At 37.2% G+C, this 16,479-nt stretch overlaps 1 protein-coding gene across 1 annotated transcript in view; it reads left to right on the top strand.

Annotated features, from left to right (window-relative positions):
* Positions 1-1,528: 1,528 nt before the first annotated feature.
* dnajc4 (DnaJ (Hsp40) homolog, subfamily C, member 4) overlaps positions 1,529-16,479 on the top strand; it is a 204,673-nt gene continuing 189,722 nt past the window's right edge. Inside the window, exon 1 of the mRNA XM_039760745.1 lies at positions 1,529-1,779. The gene's annotated coding sequence lies outside the window, so the exon portion shown is untranslated. The remainder of the gene's footprint in view (positions 1,780-16,479) is intronic.

Genomic DNA, 16,479 nt, shown 5'->3' with positions numbered 1-16,479 from the left:
TGTGGGGGCCATTTTAGTACAGTGAACTTATTGTCATGTTCAAGAAACCAATTTGAAATGATTCGAGCTTTGTGACATGGTGCATTATCCGGCTGGAAGTAGCCATCAGAGGATGGGTACATGGTGGTCATGAAGGGATGGACATGGTCAGAAACAATGCTCAGGTAGCCTGTGGCATTTAAACAATGCCCAATTGGCACTAAGGGGCCTAAAGTGTGCCAAGAAAACATCCCCCACATCATTACACCACCACCACCAGCCTGCACAGTGGTAACAAGGCATGATGAATCCATGTTCTCATTCTGTTTACGCCAAATTCTGACCCTACCATTTGAATGTCTCAACAGAAATCGAGACTCATCAAACCAGGCAACATTTTGACAGTCTTAAAGTGTCCAATTTTGGTGAGCTCATGCAAATTGTAGCCTCTTTTTCCTATTTGTAGTGGAGATGAGTGGTACCTGGTGGGGTCTTCTGCTGTTGTAGCCCATCCGCCTCAAGGTTGTGTGTGTTGTGGCTTCACAAATGCTTTGCTGCATACCTCGGTTGTAACGAGTGGTTATTTCAGTCAAAGTTGCTCTTCTATCAGCATGAATCAGCCGGCCCATTCTCCTCTGACCTCTAGCATCAACAAGGCATTTTCGCCCACAGGACTGCCGCATACTGGATGATTTTCCCTTTTCACACCATTCTTTGTAAACCCTAGAAATGGTTGTGCGTGAAAATCCCAGTAACTGAGCAGATTTTGAAATACTCAGACCGGCCCGTCTGGCACCAACAACCATGCCACGCTCAAAATTGCTTAAATCACCTTTCTTTACCATTCTGACATTCAGTTTGGAGTTCAGGAGATTGTCTTGACCAGGACCACACCCCTAAATGCATTGAAGCAACTGCCATGTGATTGGTTGATTAGATAATTGCATTAATGAGAAATTGAACAGGTGTTCCTAATAATCCTTTAGGTGAGTGTATATATATATATATATAGAGAGAGAGAGAGAGAGCGCACAAAGAAGAACGTCACAAATCTCAGTTTATCATAAAAAAAGTGAAAATTAGTTGAGGGATGTGGATTTTAGTTCCTTGCTGCTCTGCAGTCAAACACCGAGTAACTCTGTGATTTCCTTGCACATCTGGCTCCAGATCTGTTCTAGGCCATTTTATAAAAGTGGGTGTATTAGCTTCTTAAAGAGACAACACTCACCTTGTTCACAGACAACGTGTTGCTATTTACCTTTCTATCCATGCTTACCCATCCTACATATACTGTATATATGCCCCCACTGAACGAGTACAAAACATATGACGTTTACCACCCCCAAGGGCTCCAAATCTCCTTCCTCAGAAGGCAAGTTCAAATGTATAACTTTGATTTTTAAAAGTCACTCTGAATGGATGAAGTATTGAAGCATGTTAACTACTGTTATTCTTTCATGAACTTCTTCACTTTCAACTGCTGCTCATGGTAACAGAAATAGTGAACTCGTAGATCTGGTTGTGACTTGTCCTTGTCCGGCCCCCACCCTTTCGGCGCCGCTGTAGCGCTGGTAGTTTGCAGTGAAAAGTCGACGGAAGCGACAGCGACACCTCGGAATAACTAACGAAGCAGTGCGCTGTCGCCGGGCCGCCTTGTTTAAATTGCAGCAACAGCTTACTCGTGTCTGGTGTCCCAAGTCCTCACAAAGTGCAACTACCTCCTGGCATTGTGTTGTTGACAGCTGCTTGTGCTGCTGTATGCTTAGGTGGCTGTACTGCAGCCGTGCTACACTGGCGCAAGTGAGTAAACTATTTGGTTTGTTTTGTAAAAAAAAAAAATGGAAAGAATGGGTCAGCAAATAAAAAATAGTAACTTTACGACAGCCTGTCTTCGTTCATAATATGTACTGGGTTTCCTTTTTTCATCATATTTCTCACATTTACTTTCCAATTTTGAAGGCCGCAGTGAAGCCGGTGATTTTCCTAAATACGGTAGCTTAGGATATGCGTGTGTATGCAGGTGTTCACAGACGTTACCCAGGAAGGCGATCTAGAACGAATTTAAAACGACAAGTTTGATGATATCTCAAAAGAAATTATAGTATAAAACACTGAACATATTTACTTTGATTTATAAATGCCTATTTAATTAATTTAAATAAGCCGTTGTCCCTCAACACGTCCTTAAATGAAAATGCATTTTTAACGATACCTGGTGTGACTCGTTCTAAATTTGCTTCATATTTTATTACGAGGATTACGCTATACGTGTTAAAATAGCGCGTGACCAAAAAGGACATACCAGCACAACCAGGCTAATAACAAATGTTGCTTTTAGGAAAAACATGGACCATGTAACCAAATAAACACAGAAAAACATAAGACATGTTTAATAAGGTATACAAGGAATTGTCTAATTAAATACAACAGCAGCACATATCTGCCAAAATAAGTGTAAAAAAAACTACATCATATTCCTGATAAGCAGGAAATGTCAAATTCACCCTTGGGAACGGAACATTAAACATTATTCATCCTCACTCAAACGAACAACTTCAACTTTAAACATTTTCCAGTTTGTTCTTTTTCAATTTTTCACAACATCGTTTATGGCAACGTCCTCGATGACACATTTTGGTGGTTCTCAAGTGTACAAGTTGATATATAATGACCTCTTTTGCTATCAGCACATGACGTGACTGACATTAAGGCATGGGCACTATGCAGGATGTGACGTCAAGGCACAGGTCACCAATCACAATCACAAAGTTAATTTGGTTATACACAGCCTCGTACTTAACATTTTAGAGATGCGCAGAGTTGAAACGTTTTCGTTAAGATGTACGAAACAGTAAATTTGTGTACACAAGAAACTGTAGTTCAAGAATTGAGCTAAAAGAAATACACGATTTTAATTGAAAAAAACATAGACAAAAATAGAAAACCATAGATCAAGGTGGAAAAATATAGAGGTGGTAACACTGCTGATAACATATCTGCATCAGTGATTCGCAATCTCGATCCAGGGGATCCACTGTGGCTGCAGGTTTTTGTTCCAATCAATTTCTGTTTTTAATTGGACTGCTAGCCTAATGACGTGATCTGTAATTACCCGGTCTCTGTGTTTTGTAGTCATTGTAAAAATTACGAAACTAACTTTGGTAAAGTTTTATTAAAATGTACTAAGCAGTTACAGTATATAGAAAATGCATTTTTTACTTTTTAACAATATTTTCATCCTGATTTTCAGGGATATTTTCCAGGTTTTCTGGTTATTATATCCATTATTTACAAATGAGTGGGTCTGTTGCTAAAGTAGTTACAGCCTTTAATCATTCAGTAGTGTTTTCCCAGGAATCTGCTCTACTTTTTTATTGTCATTATTATTTGGAGGAGGAGGTTGGGAACTATTATTAGGATACAACAAAAGAAGCAAACTACATAGAAAAAGGACAAAATAACAGGAAAAAATGAGTTAAGAATTTACATATATTGTAAAAATAGAAATACTTCTAAATATTTAATAAATGTTAAAATCATACTATTGTGCTTTTCTGAATATAGAATAAGAGAAATGAAAAAAGACCATCTAGTTAAATGAGATCAGTATTTATCACTGATCGTTAATCTGGTCGGAACAAAAGCTTGCAGCCACAGATGGTCACCAGGACTGAGTTTGAGAATCCTGATCTGTTTAGTGCCGTGCTTCCCAACCTCAGTCCTGGGGGCACACCGTGGCTGCAGATTTTTGTTCCAACCAGATTCCTAATTAGTGACAACACCTGATAACACTAATCTCATTTAATTAGCTGTTTTTTTTCTTTTATTTTACATTCAGAAAAGTACAGCAGCATCATTTTTACATTTATAAGACATTTAGAAATATTTCTACTTTTGCTATAGATTTAAATGCTTAACTCTCTTTTGTTGATTTCATCATATTTTGCCCTTTCTCTCTGTAGTTTTTCCCCTTCGTTGTATCTTATTAATGACAAATAAAAATGAGCAGAGTAGACACACTGGAAAACAACACTGAATAATCAAAGGCTGCAACTACTTTAACATCAGACCCATTAATTAGTAAATAATGGATTAATTAAACAATTAGAACACCTAGGAAAGTAGAATGAAAATCAAGATGAAAATAATGTTAAAAAGAAAAAATACATTATTCCCATATAACTGCTTGGTACATTTATATATATATATATATATATATATATATATATATATATATATATATATATTTTTACCAAACTTAGTTTTCTAATTTCTATATTGTTCCCAAAACACAGAATTTGGGAAATCACTTAATTAGCCCAGGACTCCAATTAAAAACAGAAGCTGGTTGGAACAAAAACCTGCAGCCACAGTGTGCCCCCAGGACCGAGGTTGGGAAACACTGATATAGTGGACTGGTGCCTCATCCATTGTTGGTTCAGGTTTGCCTCCATTGCTGCTGAAACATTCACCATATAGATAAAATAATATAAATCTCAATATTTTTAAAATCCAATATTGTTAATTTGAAGAATCTGATGGATTCTGTGTTTTCATGAAAACTATTACAATGGAGGCGAAAATGACATTGCCCTTTGTTAGGTACAGACCGTTGGTCTTTCTAAATTTAGAACTAGATGAGGAATCCACATTTTGTAAAGTGTAATTAATAATACAGTAAAAATAAAAATTACTCTATAGCAGTGATTTGAGGGTTTTAACATACTTAATGTACTCTTTACATGGTTAAACTGTAAATGAGTCTCTTAATGGGAAAAATAGCATAAATAATATTTCACATGTACATATTGCAAATGTCATATCACTTACAAGAAAAACGATTGTTATAGCATGGATTAATTTTGAAGTGGCATCCTAGATACAACTGTCCTTTTCTGAACCCAACTAAGCCAGTTTTAGGTTAGCTGGAGTCTGAAGCAGCATCAGATGTAAGGTAGAAACCAACTCTGGGAAGGTTCTCAGTCAGGCAGCATTAATATTTCCAAAATCAAGAATTCACCTAAAGGTAGTGTTTTGACAGTGTGGAGTTTGCACATTCTCCCCATGTCTGTGTGGGTTTTCCTATACCTGTTTAGATTTCTTCCAATATTCACAAAGACATGCATGTTAGTTAAACTGGTGATTACAAACTATCTCAGAGTAAATGAGGGTTTACAGGTGAGAAGGCCTCTGAACATTTTGTTGCCTGCTTTGTGCCTGGTGCTGTTGAAATAGGCTCCAGAACCCAACCCTGTTTTGGAAAAAAATGTCTAGTTAAGTCAAAAAATGTCAAGGAAAATATGAGTTTAAATGGTAATGTGGAATCCATGAGTTACTACAGTTTTTGTAAATAGGTTATGGAATGGCAGCTGCAGTAAAGTGTCCCATATGTCTTGCCGAAATAACTTTCTGTCAAGAGTTCAGCTTTTTCAAATTTAGTGTCATTCTGCAGTGAAAAGGCAGATTGGACATTTACAGTTTCTTTATTCTTTTTTAACATGGTGCAGCTTGAATGGCTTGTGTTAGCAGACGAACACCTGTGCTATTAAACAAAGACTTGATAAAAAGGAGCCAGGCATGCTGCTGAACTTAAAATAACAGGAAAGCGTTTTCTTATTTGTAAACAGATAAGTCCTGGTGCACATACAGTAAACAACATAGCCTGCCCATTATAGCATTAGAATAATTTTGATGACAACATGCAGTTTAGCCCATTAGAAAACTTAAACATTGTAATGCTGCTGGTTTATCTTCGAGGAAAGTTTGACAGAATGTGATAATTCAAAATGATGTAATGCTGACATTACACTATAGCATTATGATCCCTTTTTATAATTAATGCTTTGTAATTTTTGTGGCTGTATGCTCAATTTGTTAAAGCTTTATTATAGATTAGATTATATTTGATATCTTTATTGTCACAAAAACTGCAAGAGCATTAACACATTCCTATGCCACAGCTGTGGTAATTTATAAATAAAGAAAATAAATAAGAGCATTAGAAGATAGATAAATGAATGAATAAACAACATAAATACATAAATATAGTAAATATAGCTGAAGTTAAAAAGGTAACATAGTATAGTTATACATAAACCAGCAGGTGGGTACAGTGCACAGGGTAGGGCAAAGAGGATGAGGTTACTGGGAGATCAGTGACCTTATGGCCTGGGGGGAAAGGCTGTTCATGAAGCAGATGGAACAAGTGGCTAAACTGTAGTAGTGCTCTATAGAAGTGAAAACAGGGTATGAGCAGAATGGCTGTCATCACAGATGAGAAATTCAGCTCTCCTCAGATTTCTGGTTGAGTAGATGGTATGAAAAGATCAGCTACAGTGATTTTAGAAGCTGTATGGACACTCATTTGGAGGAGTTTGCGATTCTGACAAGTCAGGTTACCAAAGTCTCTGTAAAATTTCAGTAATATTTTGGTTCCTACCCAAAATCTCTAAATGCCTTTTTAGGAAACGGAGCCTTTGCTGTGCCTTTTTGTGTGTACAGGTGGTGTTGAGTGAAAACAAAAGGCAGTCAGTGCTCTGGACAGCCAGAAACCTCAAGCTGCTAAATCTCTGGACAGGAGAGTTGTTAATGTCTTTCATCTTCCTCCTGTAGGCAATGAGGAGGCCAATCACAATGGCATCATCCGCGAACTTGTTGATGCTTTTACTCTTATCCTTTGCTACATAGTCATAGATAAATAAACTGCATAGAAGTGGGCAGAGGAAGTAGCCTTGTGGAGCACTGATGTTGGTGAACAGTGTGCAGGAGTTAATTTTGCCAATCCTCACTGACTGGGGTCAGTTTGCCAGAAAGTCAGACACCCAGACACAGATGGAGTTGCTCAGACCAAGGTCTCTGAGCTTTAGCACCAGGCTGGGGTACACAAAGGTTTTTAAGGCAGATCTATAGTCAATGAACAGCATTCTGACATACTGTAGGTGTACAGATGTACCAGAGCAGTGTGCAGCGTGATGGAAATTACATTATCCACAGATCTGTTATGCTGGAATGTAAACCGTAGTGGATCCGAGGTAGCAGGGATGTTTTTTTAATGTGGATTATGACCAGTTTTTCCAGACACATCATCACCATGGAGATTAACATGATCGGCTGATAGTTATTCAGGCAGGAAACAACATATTTTTTTTGGAATGGGCACATCTGTGGTTTTCTACAACACTGCAGCACCATACATAAACACAGGTACAAGTTGAAGATGTCAGTGTGTATCTGTGACAGCTGGGTGTCACATGCCTTCAGGACACAGGGCAGGATGCCGTCTGAACTGGTGGCTTTGCAGGATTTAACCCATTTAAACGTTTTAGTCATGTTGGCCTCTGTCACCTGCATGATGGCTCCACTTGCCAGTAGCTCTGGAAACATTGTAACACTCTCCAATGTGAATTGTGAGGCTCAAAACAAGCAAAGAAATCATTTAGCTCATCAAGGATGTGAGGTGTGGCATTCGTATGCACAGCTTTCAAGGTTTTGTAGTCTGTGATCACCTGCAGACCTTTCCATAGATAATGCAGGTCACTGCTGCTGAAATGATTTTCCAGCTTGCCTCCATTCTGTACTGAAACTTTGCCAGTTTGGTTGCCCTCAGTAGCTTGTACCTTTGAGCTGCTTTAATGTCGGTAAATAATGTCATCCATTAAATAATATTTGTACTTGATAGCAAATGTACTTTAATTGTGATGCTTATTTGTTTAAGTAATAGCTACCCTGTTCCAGTATCTCATCCAGCTACATCTTAAATGTTACCAAGGTTTCTGCTTCAGCTACATGGCTCAGTGGTTTGTTCCAGACTCCCACGACTTTTTGTGTGAGGAAGTGCCTTCATGATTTACCATTAATTTAAAATAATTCTGCTAGATCTACTTCATCAGTGCCTTCAAGAATTTTGAGCCTAAATTTGGTCCCCACGCAGATTTAAACAGATTTAATTCTCAGAATCTGTCAGAGTACAGCATGTCCTTAAGTCCTGGGATTCACTTGGTTGCTCTCATCTATACAGCTTCAAGTTATGTTACTCTTGTAGTATGGTGAACAGAAGTGACCACAGTTGCAGTCTAACTAGTGCATTAAATGACCATAAAGTCCCTTGATATATAAGGAATGGAAAATGGTAAATGTTATCCCGTTGTATAAAAGGGGATCTCACTTCTGAATAATGATGGCAAGATACTCTCCAAAGTCCTAGCTAGAAGGATTGAAAAAGTGCTTCCTTTGGTAATATCACAAGACCAAACTGGATTTATTAAAGGCAGACACTTAGCTTCCAATCTTCGACACCTGTTTAATGTAATATATTCACCAACAAAGTCTAACACCCCGGACATATCATTATCGTTGGATGCAGAAAAAGTGTTTGATATGGTTGAATGGAACTACCTTCTCACTACATTGGAGAAATTTGGGTTTGGCCCAAACATTTGTCCATAGATCAAACTACTGTATATCAGTCCAGAAGCTTCAGCTTGTATTGTATTGTATTAACATTATTTCAGACTACTTCAAACTAGAACGTGGTATTAGACAAGGATGCCCCTTTGTCACCATTGCTTTTTTGCCATCACCACTGAGCCACTGTCAGTTCACTGTTGAAATGCTCGATTCACTATATGCAGATTATATGGTAATATATATATATATATATATATTGTGGACTTGAACCCGGACACAGACAGGCGGACATCTTAAGTTCACCCAACACACCTTTATTTACAGTTATATTTACAATATTCCTTCAGTGCACTTCCCAGTGCCTCCAGCACTGTTCCCCCAAATGTCCAGGCCTCACAGTCTTTGTGCCTCTCTCTTGGCCCTTAAATAGGAACCGGATGGGCTCCAGCTGCTTCCCGGCACTCCTCCGTAGCCACGCCCTAGTGTGGCGGAAGTGCCGGCTGCACACCCGGAAGCCGTCCGGGTGTCCCCTGTCGTCTTCCCCCCAGTACTTCCTGGTGTGGCGGAAGTGCTGGGCTCCAGGGATATTCAGGCACCGGGGCGCCGCCTGGCGGTGGCCACAGGTCCCTACAGGCCCGAGGCCCCCAACATAACCATAACTGCCCGGCCGGATGCCACAATATATATATATATATATATATATATATATATATATATATATATATACAGTATATGTATATCAGATCCACAAAATACTGTGCCTGCAGTCCTAACAGCACTAACAAAATTTCAAAAGATTTCTGGTCTCAGAATTAATTTGAAAAAAGTGTGCTCTTTCAATTGAACTCTCATGCACACCATATTAGATTGGACATCTTCCCTCTTATCATCGCAGATCAGTTTAAATACCTAGGGCTAAACATCACAAGCAAATATAAAGCTGTTTATCAAAAAAATTTTGCTGTCTGCATGGAAAAAATTAAGCAAGACTTGCACACATAGTCTACCCTTCATCTAACTTTAGCTGGAAGAATTAACATTGTCAAGATGAATATCCTTTCTAAGCTTCTTTTTCTATTTCAAAACATTCCAATATACAACAATAAATAATTTTTTAAGAAGTTAGATTCAATCATAACCTCATTTATTTGGAATACCAAACATCCATGTATCTAAATGGTGACCCTACAAAGACCTAAGGCAGAAGGTGACATGGCTCTACCTAACTTTCAATTTTATTACTGGGCGGCAAATATACAAGCTATAAAAACCTGAACATTGACACAAATAAATTAACATATGCAGGCTTGGTCCACAATAGAAATAAAATCCTGCAGTACTTCTTTATATTCCTTGTTTTGTACCCAAATAAGTACAAGTTATCGCCAATATATTAACAATTGTGCTTCATTCACTCAGAATATGAAATCAATGCAGGAAGTACTTCAAGATAGAGAAGCTTTTAACTGTGGCACCTCTGCATGATAACCATCATTTTCCACCTTCTTGAACGTACAGAATTAAATTACTTAAGAGATTTGTATATAGACAACGTCTTCGTATCCTACGAACAATTACACTCCAAATTTAACTTTCCAGCAATACATTTCTTTCTCTACCTCCAAATTAGAAACTTTGTTAAACAAAACCTGCCCCATTTTTCTCTCCTTCCGACCAACCTCTATTCCAGAAAAAATATTGATCAGTCTTGAGGACTCAGACAGCATTTCTGTAATACCGTTATATAAAAACTTTTTAAAGTCCCTCCCTTTCAAAGATCCCAGAGTACAGTGGGAAAAGGATCTCATACTCAACATTTCAGAAAAGGTGTGGAAGGCAGCCATGTATAGAATTCACTCTAGATCCATATGTGTAAAGCATACAATTATTCAACTTAAAATTATATATCAAGCACATCTGTCTCGTTTAAAATTGTCCAAAATGTTTCCAGGGCAAAATCCAACCTGTGAATGATGCAATCAAGTTCCAGCCTCATTGAACCATATGTTTTGGACGTGCACCAAATTAGCATCATTTTGTACCAAAATCTTTAAATTCCTTTCAGACAGCCTTGGAGTCACAATTCCTCCTAATCCACTAATAGCTGTGTTTGGTGTACTTCCAGATGGGCTTAAAATGGAGTTATGACAAACAAAATGTACTGTAGTTGCCTTTACTACACTATTGGCATGTAGACTTATCTTGATCAACTGGAAGAATCCTAAATCATCTCTTTTAAGTCAGTGGGTAACTGATGTTATATACTGTTTTATCTGAAATTGGAAAAAATCAAATTCTCACTTAGAGGATCTGTACAAAATGTTTACAAAACCTGGCAGGATCTAATCAATAACATTTTAGAATAAGCATTTAAATTAACGAAGCAGATATTCTTCACTTTTTTACTCTATTTATATGTATTTATTTATTTTTCCTACTATTAAAGTTTTACTCTGTTGGCCTAGTTCTCTTTCTTATGGGTGGGGGTTGATTTTTTTCGAACCTCGTTTTGTAAAACTTGACTTGCTTGTGTGGAATGTTATTTGATTTTAATAAATTCAGTCATCTTCTTTCGGCAGCTTCCATTAAGGGTTGCCACAGCAGCTCATCTTTTTCCATATCTTCCTGTCCTCTGCATCTTGCTCTGTAACACCCAGCACCTGCATGTCCTCTCTCAATACATCCATAAACCTCCTCTTGTGCCTTCCTCTTTTCCTCTTGCCTGGCAGCTCTATCATTAACATCTTTCTCCCAATATACTCAGCATCTATCCTCTGCACATGTCCAAACCAATGCAATCTCACCTCTCCGACTTTGTCTCCCAACGTTCCAACTTGAGCTGAGCTTGGCTTGTCACACCCTGTGCAAATCTTAGCATCTTTAACTCTGCCACCTCCAGCTCTGTCTCCTGCTTTCTGGTCAGTGCCAGCGTCTCCAACCCATATAACATAGCTGGTCTCATTACCATCCTGTTGACCTTCCCTTTCACTCTTGTTGATACCCGTCTGTCACAAATTATTCCTGACACACTTCTCCACCCATTCCATCCTGCCTGTACTCTCTTTTTCACCTCTCTTCCACAATCCCTATTACTCTGTACTGTTGATTCCAAATATTTAAACTCATCCACTTTTGCCAACTCTACTCCTTGCATCCTCACTATTTCACTGACCTTCCTCTCATTTACATACATGTATACTGTCTTGTTCCTACTGACCTTTATTCCTCTCCTCTCTAGAGCATATCTCCCCCTCTCCAGGGTCTCCTCAACCTGCTCACTACTTTCGCTAAAGATCACAATGTCATCAGCAAATATCATAGTCCACGGGGACTCCTGTCTAATCTCGTCTGTCAACTTGTCAATCACCATTGCAAATAAGAAAGGGCTCAGAGCCGATCCCTGATGTAATGCCACCTTCACCTTGAATGCATCCATCACTCCTACTGCAGACCTTATCACTGTCACACTTTTCTCGTACATATTCTGTACAACTCTTACATACTTCTTTGCCACTCCCAACTTCCTCATACAGTATCACAGCTCCTCTGGAGGCGCCCTGTCATATGTTTTCTCCAGGTCCTCAAAGACGCAATGTAACTCCTTCTGGCCTTCTCTATACTTCTCCATGAACATCCTCAGTGCACACATCGCATCTGTGGTGCTCTTTCCTGGCATTAAACCATACTGCTGCTCACTAATCATCACCTCGCTTCTGCTGCTGCTATTCTTAAATTATGTATGTGATTTGGATAGGGTTACCAGCCTAAGTGGATTTGGCAGATAATATTGAATCCTTCGAATAATTACTGAGGGACTTGGACAGCATACAAGCTTAGGCAGATTTGTGGCAAATGAAATTTAATGTAAGTAAATATAAAGTATCACACATAGGAAGTGAAATTTTTAGATATAAATACACAATGGGAGGTCTGAAAATTGAAATTACACCTGATGAGAAGGATTTAGGAGTCGCAGTGGACTCTAAGCTATCAACTGTCAGACAGTATACAGAAGCCATTAAGAAGGCTAACAGAATGTTAGGTTATTTAGCATGATAGGTAGAGTACAAGTTAAAGGAAATTATGGTCAAGCTTTATAATACGCTGGTGAGGCCACATCTGCAGTACTGTGTACAGATTTGGTCTCCAGGCTACAAAAAAGACATAATGTAAATTATTTGATTGTGAAGTTTTGAGGGAGGTGCTGTTTCTATAAATTTTAACACCAAAACATGTCAGTTCTCAAGTATGTCTATTCATATTTTTGAGTTTTTAACTTGTATTATCATTAGTAATAAATAATGATAAGATGAAATACTTAAAGTCCATCACAATGCATCATTTGGTGTATTCAGTTATTTCATTTGTAAAGCATGTAGAGACTCATGGTATCTAAATTTACACACTTTGTGATGTTACATACTTTTACTTGTCAGTCCAAAGCAAACTAAAGAAACAAAATGTTGTTTTGGACAGAGGAGTTCACTTGATACACATAGAGCTAATCAGACCTCTTGTTTGTCAGTTTCTGCACCCAAAGTTTCAGTTAAAGTTGTTTAATTGAGTTGATCGTATCTTCTGGGTAATGGCATAAAATTATAACACATCATTTACAATATTTAAGAAAGGTAGCTTTTTTTTGTTTGGCTAATTGGAAACTCACTGTACTTCATCAATACATTTCTAGATACAACAAAGAGAAAGGGAGACAGTTGTTCAGCAATGAGCTAAGACTTCAAGCAGCCCATGTAGTTGCAGTATGTTTTTTTCAGGGGTTGTATTTCCTAAGGACTAGAATTATGTTGGCTTTTGGGACACTGGATGTAAATACAGATGCATTCTGGCAGTTTTATGCATTTGAAATAATAATTACTTTACATTAAAGACTCTTGATATATAGTAACAGGCAAGCAGCACATTTAAAGCAACTGTTCATACTGTATATAAGATGTACAGGGAAATTAATGTGGAATTCCTTCAAGTTGGAAGTGCATCTTTAGTCATTGCAGTGTAGTAGCATGATATATTAACAGTACTTTTTAGTAATTTTTCAAATTTTCTAGCATGACAAGTCCTTTAACAGTCTTCTGTTCTAACAATGTACGGTAACATAATTTTGGAGAAAAATGTCAGACATTAATTAATTAGAAATTAGTGTTAATATCTTGATTACATTTAGACATGCAATATGCCTATGCCCTTATTTTTATGAAATGATATGGTTTCCATTGAAAAAACTTGTTGTCTAATTCTCTTCCATATGTGTGTGTGTAAAGCAATAAGACGTTCATCCATCTGGTGTCTGTGCCCTTTCTGGGTGTAATGTTGTCTTTCATCCACAAGAGGACGGAATGTCTGATGAACAAAGACAAGTAGCCGGCGTAAGATAGTAAATATGTCCATGCGTGCTATCCACAACAGGGCTGGAAAGTCCAACGAAGAAAGGCAATAAGAAGCACAAAGAGAGAGGATTGTAAGGGTTGGTACATCTAGTTCATAAATGCAGGACACAACTGGAACAGACAGGCATTGTAGCATTAACACTGTTTTAATAAACAGGCCTTTCATCATTCTAGTCTGATGTATGCTACAATGGAACTTCAAACATGCTATGATATTACTTTGAAGCTTTATTCGATTATAGTTTGTTATATGTGTTATACAAACTATAAAATACTACACAAAAATATAATCTTGCCCAACACAAAAATATAATCTTTTTTCATTGTTGTCTAAACACCAAAGCTTCAAACATTATCTTACTTCTTACAGTGCACCTGTTGTAAAACTGCTTTCTGAGATTTTCAAACAGCATTACCATATTATATGAGTAGCTCATGAGTATAACAGAGTATTTCCTTTGTACAGCACTTGGAGCTTTGGGCAGTTCAAATCTGATATGCTTGTCCCTTCCCTTATAGTTCTGTTTTCATTCTACAGTTTAAATGTTAGGTTGATTAATGGTTGTATTTTAGGATGATGTGTTTTCCCTCTGGCATACAATCATGTTTCTGCCTTAAGCCTATTGCTTTTGTTAGCCTGAGAAGAAAAAAAGCAGGCATAAGGTGCATGAAAACTTTGCTGATGAATGAAATAACAAGCTATCACTTTATTAATATGAAGTACTGCAGATTTACTAGTGACCACCAGGTGGCATGTGTGTGTTCAGATGGCAAAACAGCTTAAAGAGTTCACTTGAAATTATCAAGCTACTGTCCAGTTCTTTCAAGTGGAAATCTGCTACTCATGATGCTATTTTTTATACTGTTGCACATTTGTCACTCTGAATGGGTTTCTTAGAAAGACTCTGAAGTAATATGGTCACTTAGCTTTCCCTAACATGCTGTACTACGGGTTAGTAAAGCACTTTCTACGGAAAAGGAGGTCTCGAACAACTTGAATCTGTAAATGTGAAACACTGCTTGGCATTTGTCATGGTAACTGTGGGCTTTGGTTGAGGATATATCTTGATCTAGAAAAGAAACATAAAAAAGCTAGAAGCGTGCAAGCAAGCTTGATTTAGGGCCATGTGGTCTAAAATTGCATGAAGTATTAATATACATTATAAATTTAATAGATAAATAAATGAGTAAATATGGACATAATTTATACTGTATATATCAATGACCCATGTAAAAATAATGTATTAAAATGAAAAGCTCAAAAGTTAACATAAAATATTTTTAAATAAGCTACTATTTCAGTATTTTAGTCCTGAAAACAGAAATCCTTACTCATACCGCTGCCTATGTAAACAGTTTAGAGAACTGGACTCCATTTCCTATACAATATGTCAGAAAGGCTTTGTAGTGCTCAAGAAAGTAACATTTGAACTCCAGCTAATCCATGAAAGTAATATTATTTATAGGATCATGGCCATGTAAATATGATGACAAATTTCAGCTGAAATATAAACAAATGAAGATCAGACAGATACAAATGTTGTAATCTCAAAAGTATAAAAGTTATTGTTTCAGTTAAAATTATCTACAAAAACCATGTGCCATCTGGATCTTCCCCCAGCTTTCTACAAGCACTAAGAACTGGCCTTTTCTTCATGTTTCATGTCTCTTAAGCTTATAGTTCATCTCAGGCACACTTCTGTGTCCTGTAAAACAGTGATTGGTGAATTGTAGGTTCTCATATGATAATGGTGAAAAGTTTTATAGATATTTTTAAAAACTGTTTATTTAATATACCTCCTAATGCAAGATTTTTATTTGTCTGGCAAGCACGGGACATCAGCATTCCTCTTTCTAAGAGTTTATATTTTTAAACTGACAAATAATAAACAAATAAAAAAACACTTTAAAAGCAATAGTGTCCACCATTTTCAGTGTGAAGCCCTGAAAGTGAGTTTTGCACAATCAAGCTGTGTTTAGTGTAGAATGTAAGGATTATCCTTTATAATAAATGTTAATGAATTTGGATATTGAAAGCGCTAATGCCCCTATAAACGTTGCATGCCATCAAGAGTCCCTCTTTTCGGTACTGATTACCTCCTCTTTGATAGTAGATAAGACTTAAAGCAGACAGCTCAGATTCACATCTCCAGAATCTTTGTTCTCAGACAGGCTTTACAAAGAAGAGTAACCAAAACATTATCAATGCAGGCATGTGCTTAACAATGACCATAACACTGTCGTGTGAACATAGCTAGGGGCTGGGGATTGAGTGGCACCATACAATTAGAATGTTTGTTTATTTAGTGTATTTCAAACTACTTATCTATCAAATAAAATTTGTGTTATTCTTCACCAAAAACAGATTTGATTATTTGTTTTTTTTTTGCAATATTTCACAGTTCACACTGTAGTAGAGCATATTTAAGATGAAAGAATGCAGTTTGATTTTGCTGTTTTATCCAGTTACGGCAAAGAAAATCCTCCAAAACAATCAGTTTTCATAGCTTAACTCCCAGTAAATATTAAGGATCCTCTTTTTCAGGTAAATGATCTATTATTGCATATCTTATATCATTCAGTACTGTTCTTGATTGTGTTTTATTTTTAGTCAATGAGAGTACAGCTTTTGGAAATCATGTATATGTTTTTCTTCTTTCTTAAAATACCCTTGAGATGTGTAGTTAACAAA

The sequence above is a fragment of the Polypterus senegalus genome, chromosome 8 (genome assembly GCF_016835505.1).
Source record: "Polypterus senegalus isolate Bchr_013 chromosome 8, ASM1683550v1, whole genome shotgun sequence".
Lineage (NCBI taxonomy): Eukaryota > Metazoa > Chordata > Cladistia > Polypteriformes > Polypteridae > Polypterus > Polypterus senegalus.
This window is presented reverse-complemented; position numbering and strand designations above follow the sequence as displayed.